A 13,974-nucleotide genomic window follows, 5' to 3' on the forward strand; every position below is an offset into this window, starting at 1 on the left:
GTTGTTATCTTATCTCTCTGCTTATCCTCTCTCTTCCATAAACTGTTTTTCAGATCTTTGGTGTTTTTTTGTGCATTTATTTATTGGAATAGTGTTTATTCAGCACTTTATCTTGGGTATCTGAAAATAGGTTAGAGAAATTGGAGTATTATTGAGAGTGATAAGAATTGTGTTGATAAAGTCAGAATCGAGAAAAAGAGAGCCTTGCATTTTAAATTATACTAGGAGCTTATAAAGAACGAACTGGAGTGTATTGGAGGTCACTGGGAGGAAGACCAAGGGGCTTAAGTTATCGGAAATCAACTGAGTCTAGAGGTTGGTCCAAATCCTGGGAGGTCAGCAAGTGAACCAACTCAGTAGGACCCATCAAAGGCTGTATTAATAAAATAAAGGGGTTAAGGCTTGGACAGAAAGCCTAAGAGATAGTCTTCTTGGGGAGCGCTAAAGGCAAGGAAAAGAATCTGAGCAACCCTATGTCTACAATAATAATAAAACTTTTATTTGCATTATGTTGTGCCATTTGCAAAGTACTTGCAAATACTCTCCTCTTTGTTTCATTTAATCTTAACCACAGTCTTAGGAAGAAAGTTGTTACTATCGACATTGTACACCTGCGCATAGTAAGTGGCGGAGCTTTGAGAAGAGAGCCCTAGTCTTTTGACAGGAGGTTCAATATCCTCCCCACCACCTCCATATCCCATCCGTACCCTGGAGGGAGTGATTTCTTGCGTTCTAAGCTGTCGGTTCAATGCGATGTTATTGATGAGCTCATATCGCAGAAGGAACATAGAATACAATTAAGGACAAGGATTCTGCTGTTTGGGGATAGTTGTCACAGTAACTCAAGGGATTCTTATAGGTTATAAGAGTTCAATAGGAAAGTTATCCTGAAGCACAATTCTGATTTCATAGTTTCTCTGCTTTGAAACGTAGATTACCAGTCTGTGGCTGAGGCTTTCCTCTCTCTGGCTGATACTCCCCACTCCAGCCTCTTTATTTCCCATCGTATATGTGGGTCACACAGCTGCACCAGATGACCAGGCAGGCTTATTAGTCCTTTCTTATTTCCATCATGCTGCAATGCTCTTTTCTTCTGTTTCCACCTGTACGATTCTACCTGTCAGTCAATATCTGACTCACACGAAGTCTTTTCGCGTATGGCCTCCATTTCCTCCTGCCCACCAGCTGCCTGTCCATACTGTGTATTCTCACTGCATTTTTTTGAATCTTTTTTTTTTTAATTATTTTTATTGATTCATGTATTTGGGTGCTCTGGGTCTTAGTTGCGGCATGCGGGATCTAGTTAACCAACCAGGGATCAAATCTGGGCCGTCAGCACTGGGAGCTCCAGAGAAGGCCTTTGTTTGCATTTTTATAGCATGGGTTGCAAACTTAAATATGTGCATGAACCAGCCAGATGAACAAAGGAGGTTATTGAATGTGAAATACATGAACAATGATGATTGTGGCAAGTCCCTGAGCTCTTCCCCTCATAGGAAGCCACTGCTCAGTTCTGGGCATAAAAGGAGCCCATTCGTGTGTGTGTGTGTGTGTGTGTGTGTGTGTGTGTGTGTGTATGAAATTCCTTGGTTTTAAAAATATTGGCAAATGGGAGGGGGGTTCAGGATGGAGGGGACATATGTATACCTATGGTCAGTTCATGTTGATGTATGGCAAATACCATCACAATATTGTAAAGTAGTGAAAGTTAAAGTCGCTCAGTCGTGTCCGACTCTTTGCAACCCCATGGACTATACAGTCAATGGAATTCTCCAGGCCAGAATACTGGAGAGGGTAGCCTTTCTTTTCTCCAGGGGATCTTCCCAACCCAGCGTTCGAACCGAGGTCTCCTGTATTGCAGGCAGATTCATTACAGCTGAGCCACAAGGGTATCCTCAAATTAAAATAAATACATTTTTTTAAAAGAAAAAATATTGGAAAATAAATAATTCAAATATTTTTGAAAATCTCAGTGGGTTAAACAAAAATCTGTCTGAAGGCTATATTTGGATGATGCTGGATGATCCTACTTTCTGACCTTACCTGGTAACTTTGGGGATGGATAAATGGTACAGATCAGAATATACTATCTCAATTATTAATTACAAATACACTGAGAGTGAGAACAATGTGAGATCATCTTTCCAACCATAGAGTGCCTTTTCTGGAATAGGTGTTTAGTAAGTTTTTGAAGAACTGCAGGCAGCCTTCAGAGGGCGGACTGGAGAAAATGAGCTGGCTGGATGGAGCATGCTATTTTAGGTTAGATAGGTTGAGACCACACTTTTTGTAAACTGTATCATTTGGATGTTTTATTAATCACTGCTGCCAGTGAATTTAAATATTTTAATGATTGGTATATTTTACTCTTAGCATGCCCTGGGGCTTTTTTTTTTTTTTTTAAGAAATGGCAGTTTTAAAAAAATGAAAATAGAATCCCTGCTCAATCAGCATTCAAAGTGCCAGGTGACACTTGGGTGCTTCCTCCACTCCAAATCTGGGTCAGCATGGCATTCGGGGACTGGGACACCTGCCCTGCCTTCCCTAGCAAATTTGACCGGCTGAAATTGGGCTCCTTAGGTAAAGTTGTCTTTCAGGTTAGAATCCTGAAAATTATCCCCTGAAACAATTCTCTCTTTGGAATGTGAATCTCCATACTTCTAGCAAAGCTTGGAAGAAGGGGAAAAAAGAAGACACTTCGCCACCACACCTCAATCTTCCCTTTGTAACTATTAAAATATCTTTTCTAAGTTATAGATTAGCTATCTTTGGGGGAGCCTCTGGGCACATGGCTGCTGCTGCTGCCTGGCTTACCGTGCGAAGGTGTGTGATACACCTGTTAAGAGCAAGCCTATCAGTGCCATTTTCAACAGCATTTGCTTACTTTGTGTCTTGGCATCATGTTCTGGTCATTCTTGCAATATTTTAAACCCTCCACCAGCAATAAGATTACGAATTCCTAAAGGCTCATGCGATGCTTAGCATTTTTTAACAATAAAATATTTAAAAATTAGGTTTTTTTTTTAATATGTAACACTGTTGCACACTGAATATACAATACAATGAAAACACAACTTTCACATGCCCTGGCAGACCAAAACATTCACGTGTCTCACTTTATTGCAACATTTGCTTATCTGTGGAACGAAACCCACAATACCTCCGAGGTCTGACTGTTCAGAACTCCTTAAGGTTATTCAACATTTATTAAAACAGAGGTTGGGCAAAGTGAGTTTATTTACCAAACCTGAGAAGAAGGTAGCAGTGAAAGGATAGATGTGTTGGGGGTTTGATTTCCGTTCTAGTTTCAGTGACAAGCGTCCTCGTTCTGTGCCCGGATGCTAACGTAGTCACTCTTGGAAAGAGATTGTGTTCCTGCTCTGTTGCTTCTCTTTTCTGCACTAAAGCGTCACTGATTCGTGGAACTGTGGGCCCCATCTTTGTTTGTTTTTATGCCAGGACGTTCTTGCGGTTGGCTCCTGCCATGGAAGGTTCCAACCTGACTTTTCTCTGTTCCCCTTCCTCCTGTAGTTCATCCAGTGACCACACTTGTGGAGTCATGATCTGTAACTGTCCTGTGACCTTCACCTGCTCGTCACTTCCCATCACGACTGCAGGCTTGCCTTTTTCGGTGCCAGGGTTTGCAAATTTCTCACTATCCTATCTAATTCTGTAAATCAATAATAGGCAGGGTGTGAAGCCGAGTCACGTCACAGGACTGTGATTTTTTTCTTTCCCTCCCACTCAGCCATCCTGAATTGTCACTTTCCCCCAATTCTTAGACACGGAGTTGAAAAAATACATAAACAGCTTCGTGCCTCACCTGAGGGAGTCTTTGACCTTTCCTTTCCATTGTTTTCACTTTTTGCCTCCCTCACCGAGGAATCGACAGTCTGCATTTTGAAACAAAACTCCTTGCTCTCCTCTAATAAAGGTGAAACAAGGTAAGGAAGGATTTTAAAAGACTCCACCGGGAAGAGTTTGGGAGGGATTATGAATAAGGAGAAAAAAAAAATGTAGACCTGAATATTTTAAAGACTATAAAGATATTTCCTTGCAAGCAGATTCTGTCTTCACCTTTAGCCCCTTGACCACACAGAACTCTTGACACAGAAACACACATCCCCGTTATTCTGTCTTCATAAACACAATTCTGTGAATTCTGACTTTAAGGAGGATATGTCACAGAGCTAATAAAGCTAAAGCCCTGAGTGAGGTCCCAGCAGTATGTTCACATGGTTATATGCTCTGTAAAACTTGCCAAAGTAAGATATTTTAAACCACAATTGGCTTCTTTTCCATTCCAACTTTCCCAATGACCCACTGTCTCCAATGACCTTGGGGTGTTTTAAGGATCTCCCTAAGGGAATTCTAGTTGAGGACGTATTTAGTTTGGGTTTAATGAGCTACATTTATGTGACTATCTGTCCCTTCCACACAGAGTTAAGTTATTGCCAGCCTGGTTTTCAGGAACACTCCCACCTACTGAGCTGTCTTCAGGGCAAACTGGTTAATTAGAAAGTTGTCACTTAACAGGGAATTTAAGTTAGCTGCTACACAAGAAAATTTTAAATGTCCCCAAATCTTGCAAATTCAGTATGAAAGAAGCTCTAAAGAGTTTTCCCCATACTTGGCAATCTTACAAATCAATATGACATCGCTAATGTTGAGTTATGAGGCTGAAATCTTTCCAAGCGATTGATACAGGAAATTTTCATCTGCTATAGCTAAATTAGGGGCTTCCCTGGGGGTCTAATGGTGAAGACTCTGTACTCCCACTGAAGAGGGCCCAGGTTCAATCTCTGACTGGGGAGACAAGGTCCAACATGCTGCAACTAAAGACACTGCATGCTGGGATGCAAACTTTGGGGTTTCCAGGTGGTATTAATGGTAAAGAACCCACCTGCCAATTCAGGAGATGCAAGAGACAAGGGTTCAATCCCTGAGTCAGGAAGATCCCCTGGAGAAGGAAATGGAAACCCACTCTAGTATCCTTGCCTAGAGAATCCTATGAACAGAGGAGCCTGGTGGGTTGCAGTCCTTAGGGTCACAAAGAGTCAGACAGGACTGAAGCAACTTAGCACAGGTAGCTAAATTAAAGATTCAATTATTTCTTCTATTCTCTTGGTAGAAAATGATTTTTTATCACATTAGTATTATATGAATAGGTAATCAAATAGAAGTCAAAATTGTGGCAAAATATTACAGGTGTGTGTCACAAGGTTAATTAATAAAAATACTATTTTCTGGATTTTTGTGATGCTTGTGGGATTTCCCAACTTTAAAAAATTTGTGATCTGTTATGATTTCTCCTCCCATATATTTGTGTACCCTATTTTTTTTGCTCTTTTTCTTGAAGGGAGACTTCAAAGTTGTTAAAGCTTCAGGCCCTACAAAACCAGGATCCATACTTGATTTGAAACAACAACTGAGCTGAGCAACATTATGTGATTTGTCTCAATTATGTAGTTAGTACTTGGTACAAGACAACTCAAAGATAATAAATCGGTGTCCAGAGCTTACCTATTTATCTATGAGGTCATATTGTCTTTTATTTTTATAAATTAAAATAAATTATTTATTGGCTGTACCAGGTATTAATTGTAGCATATGAATTCTTAGTTGAGGGATGTGGGATCTAGTTTTCCAACTAGGGATCAAACCTGGGTCACCTGCATTGGGAGCCCAGAGTCTTAGCCACTGGATCACCAGGGAAGTCCCCATACTCTCTTTTAATGGAGGCTATTCAGGTTGGAGAGGTTCAGAGGGAAGCAAGGCTCTCTCCAGATGTTCTGCTTTAGTGAAAATGGTAGAGGAGGTTGGAAGTGTTAGAGCGTTATGGGGAGATTGTACCCAAAGAACTTAATTCTTTTCTTCGTCTCTCTGTTCTCATATCTGAAAACAGAAATCATAAGATATCTCTCTTTTTTCCTTTTCTGAGTACAGGCTTGGGGGTTTGGGACATTTGTTTGGCTTTCTACTTATTAGGAACAACACTGGGGATCAGGTGCTACCTGCTATGGACTGAATTTTTTTCCTCGTCAAATTCACATATTCAAGTTGTAAGTCCCAACATGACCATATTTGGACACAAAGCCCATGAATGCTAAGTTGCTTCAGTTGTGTCTGACTCTTTGAGACCTTGTGGACTGTAGCCCACCTGGCTCCTCTGTCCGTGGGATTCGTCAGGCAAGAATACTGGAGTGGATTGAAATGCCTTCCTCCAAGGAATCTTCCAAACCAGGGATTGAGCTCACCTCTCCTCTTCTCCTGCATTGGCAGGCCAGTTCTTTACCATTAGAGCCACCCTTTTACTGTAAATCCCCATAAAACGAACGTGAAAGTGCTAGTTGCTTACTTGTGTCTGACTCTTGAGACCCCATCGACTGTAGCATGTCAGGTTCCTCTTGTCCATAGGATTCTACAGGCAAGAATACTGGAGTGGGTTGCCATTCCCTTCTCCATGGGATCTTTCTCAACCATGGTCAAACCCAGGTCTCCCACATTGCAGGCAGTTTCTTTACCATCTGAGCTATCAGAGAAGGCCATAAGGAAGTATTAAAGATTATACACACTAGTAAAGAAATGCTCAAAATTCTCCAAGCCAGGCTTCAACAGTACGTGAACTGTGAAATTCCAGATGTTCAAGCTGGTTTTAGAAAAGGCAGAGGAACCAGAGATCAAATTGCTAACATCCACTGGATCATAGAAAAAGCAAGAGAGTTCCAGAAAAACATCTATTTCTGCTTTATTGACTATGCCAAAGCCTTTGACTGTGTGGATCACAACAAACTGTGGAAAATCCTGAAAGAGATGGGAATACCAGACCACCTGACCTGCCTCTTGAGAAATCTGTATGCAGGTTAGGAAGCAACAGTTAGAACTGGACATGGAACAACAGACTGGTTCCAAATAGGAAAAGGAGTACGTCAAGGCTGTATATTGTCACCCTGTTTATTTAACTTCTATGCAGAGTACATCATGAGAAATGCTGAGCTGGGTGAAGCACAAGCTGGAATCAAGGTTGCCGGGAGAAATATCAATAACCTCAGATATGCAGATTGACACCACCTTTATGGCAGAAAGTGAAGAAGAACTAAAGAGCTTCTTGATTGAAAGTGAAAGTGGAGAGTGAAAAAGTTGGCTTACAGCTCAATATTCAGAAAACTAAGATCATGGCATCTGGTCCCATCATTTCATGGGAAATAGATGGGGAAACAATGGAAACAGTGAGAGACTTTATTTTCGGGGGCTCCAAAATCACTGCAGATGGTGACTTCAGATATGAAATTAAAAGATGCTTACTCCTTGGAAGGGAAATTATGACCAACCTAGACAGCATATTGAAAAGCAGAGACATTACTTTGCCATTACATTACTCCATCTCGTCAACGCTATGGTTTTTCTAGTAGTCATGTATCGATGTGAGAGTTGGGCTATAAAGAAAGCTGAGTGCTGAAGAATTTATGCTTTTGAACTGTGGTGTTGGAGAAGACTCTTGACAGTCCCTTGGACTGCAAGGAGATCCAACCAGTCCATCCTAAAGGAGATCAGTCCTGGGTGTTCATTGGAAGGACTGATGTTGAAGCTGAAACTCCAATACTTTAGCCACCTGATGTGAAGAGCTAACTCATTGGAAAAGACCTTGATGCTGGGAAAGACTGAAGGTGGGAGGAGAAGGGGACGATGACAGAGGATGAGATGGTTGGATGGCATCACCAACTCAATGGACATGAGTCTGAATAAACTCCAGGAGTTGGTGATGGACAGGGAAGACTGGCTTGCTGCAGTCCATGGTGTCACAAAGAGTTGGACACAACTGAGCGTCTGAACTGGACTGAACTGCAGTCATGGGGTGGGACCTTAATCAGATAGGATGGTTGACCTTATTAGAAGAGGAAGAGGCATGAAAGAGCTCTCTTTCTTTCTCTTTCTCTCTGTCTGCAGGTGCACAGAAGAAAATCCATGTGAGGACATAGCATTAAGGGGTCACTTATATGCCAGGATGAGAGGCCACCAAAAACTATATCTGAGAGCAACACCTTAACCCTGGCCTTCAGAACTATGAGAAAATGTGCTGCTACTGTTTAAGCCACTCAGTCTATGATACTCTCTTAAGGCAATCCAAGGGGATGAATACATCTTCTATTTCTGATAATCTACTGAAAAATGCAGGAATGAAGGGTTTACTAGCTCAAAGGTGACTGACATATCCTAGAATTGAAATGATTACTGTCTAAGAATTTGCATTGGGTTAGCTGCCTGCCTTTTTTTAAAGGAGTCCTTTGAAATAATTAATAACCAAATATGGGTTAAGAAAAAAAAAAAGGAAACACTTCTGTAACCAAATGAAGAGAAAATATGGTTTCCACAAACTTTTCTTTTCATCACAATTACTTTTCCGATGAGGGCCCAAACTTTTGCACTAATGCTAATCAAATAGGCCACAAAGAGAACGAAGAGTCAAGTTGATAAATGAATATTCGTTAAGGTAGAATAAAGGAAATGCTGTCAGTTATAAATATGTATTATATAGACTGTTTGCAGAAAGCATGTGAAGGTGATGTCAAAAGCTCAGCCTTTCTGTACACCAGCACCGAATTGAATGTCGGAGACAGAGTTTTGGGTGGAGTAGAAAAGAATAGCTTTATTGTTTTGCCAGACAAAAGGGGACACAGCAGACTGCTGCCTCAAAAAACACCGTGTGTCCCAAACAGGGAGGATATGATGGGCCGTTTTTATTTTTATAGCAACAGTTCAAGGGTGAGATTGCTAACAAGATTAGGATACGTGCAGGGTCTCAGGACTTTCCCAGGTGACATTAGTGGTAAAGAACCTGCCTGCCAATGCAGGGATGGAAGAGACCCGGGTTTGATGGCGGGGTCAGGAAGATCCCCTGGAGGAGGGCATGGCAACCTACTCCAGTATTTTTGCCTAGGAAATCCCATAGATGGAGGAGTCTGGCAGGCTACAGGGTCACAAAGAGTTGGACTCAGCAACTATCAGCAATAGCAGCAGGGGCATTTGCCATCTGCTTCTGCAGGGATTGAATCCTGTTCTGCTGCAGCTGTTGACCCTCAACAAGCCCTGAAGAAAGTTCAGGGTGGAGAATGAGGCACTTTGCGCTCCAGGAAACCTGGTGGAACAGGTCTTTAGACGGTTAGATTCTTTTTAGGAACTAATGTTATGAGTCCAATCCTTGCATCTGCTCGTATCTAGAAAAGCACTAAATCCCTTCATGATGACTTCTGCTCCTTGTGGTAGCAGAAATCCTTTTGTGAGATATATGCTTGATTGTATGAACTCCTCCTTCACCAGTATCACATATATTGACTGTCCCCCTCTACCTCTTTGGAGCAGTTTCTCAGAGCTCTCTGAGGCGCTGTTTCCTAGGCTACAGTCCTCATTTTACCCCCAAAAAAATTTAACTCACAACTGTCACATTATACATCTTTTATAAGTTGACAAGGATAATAGACACAATGTAGGTGAAAGCTTCAAACACCGTGCTCAGCCCAAAGTAGGAAGCAGTTACTGAATAAATGATGACTATTGCATGACCTCAGTTGAAATGCTGGTATTCTGGATTCTAAACTTCTAGAGGTTTTAAAGAGATGATCTAGGGCTTTTTCAAATGTCCTTGGTTTGATGAATGTAGAACTCCCAGGATGTATTCAAAATGCAATTCTATTTTTTGTTACCACCCCTTCCCCAATATCATTTTTTTCCCCCATGGGCAAGTTACTTTTCTATGTCCCTAGATGAAAAGTTTGGCACATCCCATAGTTTTTCTGCTTATTCTTAGGTAACTGACAGTCACGTGATCATGAGTCTAACAACACAAACACTGCTTTTTCTTGGTAATTGGAATGCATCTGATCCAAGATATTAACCAACCTTCTTCAATCTTCCATTCAAAGCATTCCTTTTCTTTTCTTGGGTGTGTAGTTGATTGCAGTCCTCCTTCGAGGTTGGTTTCTTTTATCTCTCGCTCACCTCCTTCCCAATATAGCAATTTACACCATTTTGTTCCCCTAACTGGGGACTAGGGAACTAAGAGATGAAGGGATAAGGGCAAAACTTTCATGGCTGTGCTCCATCAAGCTCTCTCCATCTCGTCAATGTTGAGTTGACTGTCTCTGGGATCTTCAGTGGATTCTTCAGAGCTTGTGTGCTAAATCACTTCAATAGTGTCCGACTCTTTGCAACTCCATGGACTGTAGCCCACCAGTATCCCATCCTCTGTCCATGGGATTCTCCAGGTACTGGAGCAGGTTGCCATTTCCTTCTCCAGGGGATCTTCCTGATCCAGGGATCGGAACTGCGTCTCCTACTTGCAGGCAGATACTTTACCGCTGAGCCATTGGGGAACTTTAGCTTTTTCACAATTGCATGGAACATACAGAAAACTGTCTTAGAGCTCCATCTTAAGTACTTCAGTTAAATGTTATCATCTGTCTCATACCAGCTCCCCATCCTGCTTTGTAGGGGAGAACTCAGCAGTTCAACAACTGGAAATGTCACAAATCCTTTTTCTTTCTCTACTGTCTGACTCTGCTTATATTCTTGATCCCTTGGAAGGATCCACGATTTATGGAGCTTTCTTTCAGTCATCTCTTAAAAATATGAGTGATGCTTATAGTACTGCTTTCATGGAAACTTTAGTATTTACATTCTGTTCCACAAACAATAGATTGATATCTATCAGACCATAAAAATTTAATCCCACAGAGGGAGCTGTCCATTATTTGTAACTTTTTATATAATGGGGATCAGCAGAGATTTTTATTTGTAAAGAGCTTCACTGTTAAGAAGATTGGTAAAGGACTGCATTAGTGAAACCACTTTGATCAGGAATTTCTCCATATTTCTAATTGAATGACTATGTCTCATTTAATAAAATATAAGCCTGTTATGGGAGAAGGCAATGGCACCCCACTCCAGTACTCTTGCCTGGAAAATCCCATAGACGGAGGAGCCTGGTGGGCTGCAGTCCATGGGGTTGCTAAGAGTCGGACACGACTGAGCGACTTCATTTTCACTTTTCACTTTCATGCATTAGAGAAGGAAATGGCAACCCACTCCATTGTTCTTGCCTGGAGAATCGCAGGGACGGGAGAGCCTGGTGGGCTGCCTTCTATGGGGTCGCACAGAGTCGGACATGACTGAAGTGACTTAGCAGCAGCAGCAAGCCTGTTATGTAAACTGAACCAGCTTCCTGGCAGGTATAGCTACTACCATAGCTGTTGTTGAAACTAGCATTAAGGCAACCAAAGGGTCCTGTAGGAATCCCTGGCTTTTCAGAACTTGACAAAAAACTTGATCACCTTGGACTCCACAATGCTTGTTCCCATCATCTCACTTCCTGTTTTATTTTTTTAGTAATTTTATTGACAGTATGAGAGCTGAGGACAGGGAAAGAGGGTCACAGGAGAGATCTCATGAAGAAACAAGCAAGGGGCAACGTGTGGTTTTTCCCAATAGGGCTTTCATTGTCCATTGGGGTCCCTTTGTTTACTGTATCTCAAAGAAACCATGACAACTGTATTTGTCTCTATTTTCTCTCCCCTTGATGGTCTGGCTCCATCTGTTTAATATTCACCAATGAATTCAACGTGTTTTTTTTTTTTTCTCTTTTTTCATTATAAACAAAAGTACACCATGTGAGTTGATTTTTTTTTTTTAAGTAAAAGAAAATAAGAATTGACAGGTGAAAAGAAACAAGCAACAGGCAGCTTTCTGACACCACACAAAACCACTCCTTCCTTTCTTCCTCCTCCCTTCTACAGAATAGTTAGCAATTTTCCCTCCCCAGCATTTTTAGATCAAGTCTAGCTAAAGACCCTCTTGGAGTAACACTTTGCACGCAATATTAATATTTTTGTATTAATCATAACATGTTTTTAGAATACTTTGCAGTTTACAAAATGCATTAAAATCTGCATGGCCTCTTGCTACTCTTCCCTGATGGCTTAGTGGTAGAGAATCCATCTGCCAATGAAGGAGATGCGGGTTTAATCCCTGGGTTGGGAAGATCCCCTGGAGAAGGAAATGGCAAGCCACTTCAGTATTCTTGCCTGGGAAATCCCATGGACAGAGAAGCCTGATGGGCTGCAGTCCATGGGGTCACAAAGAGTCAGACACCACTTAGTGACTACACAAAATAAAAAGATACATATTATGGTCATAGTTACCTGCTTTTTACAAGCCTAGATATTGTTAAAGATACACTACTTTTGCTACTAAAATTTATGATCTAGATGTAATTTGACACACAAATGATAAATTATGAGAAAAAGACAAATTTAAAAAATATGTATATTTGAAAGTTGCTGAGAGAGTAGATCTTAAAAGTTGTCAGTGTAAAAAAATCTTTTAGTAACTATGTATAGTGATGGATTGGGCTTCCCAGGTGGTACTAGTGGTAAAGACCCCACCTGCTGGTGTTGGAGACATAAGACATGTGGGTTTGATTCCTGGGTCCAGGAGACCCCCTGGAGGAGGGCATGACAACTCATTCCAGTATCCTTGCATGGAGAATCCCATGGACAGAGGAGCCTGGCAGGCTACATTCATAGGGTTGCAAAGAGTTGGACATGAGTGAAGTGACTTAGCACACATGCATGCATGGTGATGTATGTTAACTAGACTTATTGTGGTGATCATTTTGGAATATATACAAACACTGACTTATTATACACATGAAACTAACATAATGTTATATGTCAACTATGCCTCAGTAGAAATGCGTAAAGTAGTACCATGTAGCATAGATTAGATAGCAATTACTTTGGATCTGATAAACCACAATAAGACTTTAGGAAAGAGAAAATATTTGGGCTGACTACTAAATGAAAAAGATAGGATTTTGTCCAACTAAGAAAGAAAAGAAGAGAAGTTTAGATAGATAGATGGGCAAGATTATATATGTATTAATAGCTAGGAGAGCACGTTACTTGTTTAGAACAATTTCTGGAAGCTGAGCTTGCTTTTAATTTTAGGTTGACTACATATTATAATAAGGTTTAGCTGTATTGTACCCAATAAAGTAAAATATTAAAGTTAATTAAAATATTGTACCAAATAAAGTTAAAATATTAAAGCTTTTGTTACTTTAAAAATGTGATTATTATATTCTTTAAAATTATATATGTAGCTTGCATTTTGTTTCTTTTGGACAGAGATGCTTTAGACCATTACATGAGAAAAGAAAATGAATTCCAATCTTTTTATAGGCATTACATTTTTTTTTGTTTTTTTTTTGAAGCTAATCATATTTTAAAATAAGTGCAGTGTTTTTACATTTTTTTTCTTTGTGTTTGATGTTCTTCAAAGTTTTCACTATAATTTGGCTAGGTGTAGATTTATTTTTATTTATTCTGCAGAGGGTTTGGTGGGACTCTTCTAATGTGTCTTTCTGAAATTCTGGAAAATTCTTTTAAATTAGGTCTTTGAATAAAAATTCTTCCTTTATCTCTATTTTTTCCTGTTAAGAATGTTTATTTGATGTATTATACCTTCTTAAATTCTCTAGACTACAAGTATATTAGTTATTATTTTCTATCTCTTTTTCTATGTATTGAATTATGGATGATTGTCTCAGGTTTTTCTTTCAATTCATTAATTTTATCTTTGTCTGTACTGTTAAATCCTTCCATGATATTTTAATTTTACCAAGATATTATTGTTTGTTTATGGAATTCCCTTAGATTCTTAAAATTGTTTTTATTTTTTTTCATACTGTCCTACACTTGCCTTTGGTTTCTGTTCTTTCTTTAAGCATTTTAAACATAATACTTTCAAAGCTTCTTTCTTATTGCTTACTATTTTTAATTTTTAGGCTGCACATTCTTTTATCTACTTGCATTTTTAATTGTTTCCAATTATACTTCATTTCCTCATTCTACATGAAATATTTGGTTATGAACCCAGATTCAGCAATGGCCACTTCCATGGAAGTGACAACTGTAAATC

Source organism: Bos javanicus, chromosome 27 (assembly GCF_032452875.1).
Source record: "Bos javanicus breed banteng chromosome 27, ARS-OSU_banteng_1.0, whole genome shotgun sequence".
Classification (NCBI taxonomy): Eukaryota; Metazoa; Chordata; class Mammalia; order Artiodactyla; family Bovidae; genus Bos; species Bos javanicus.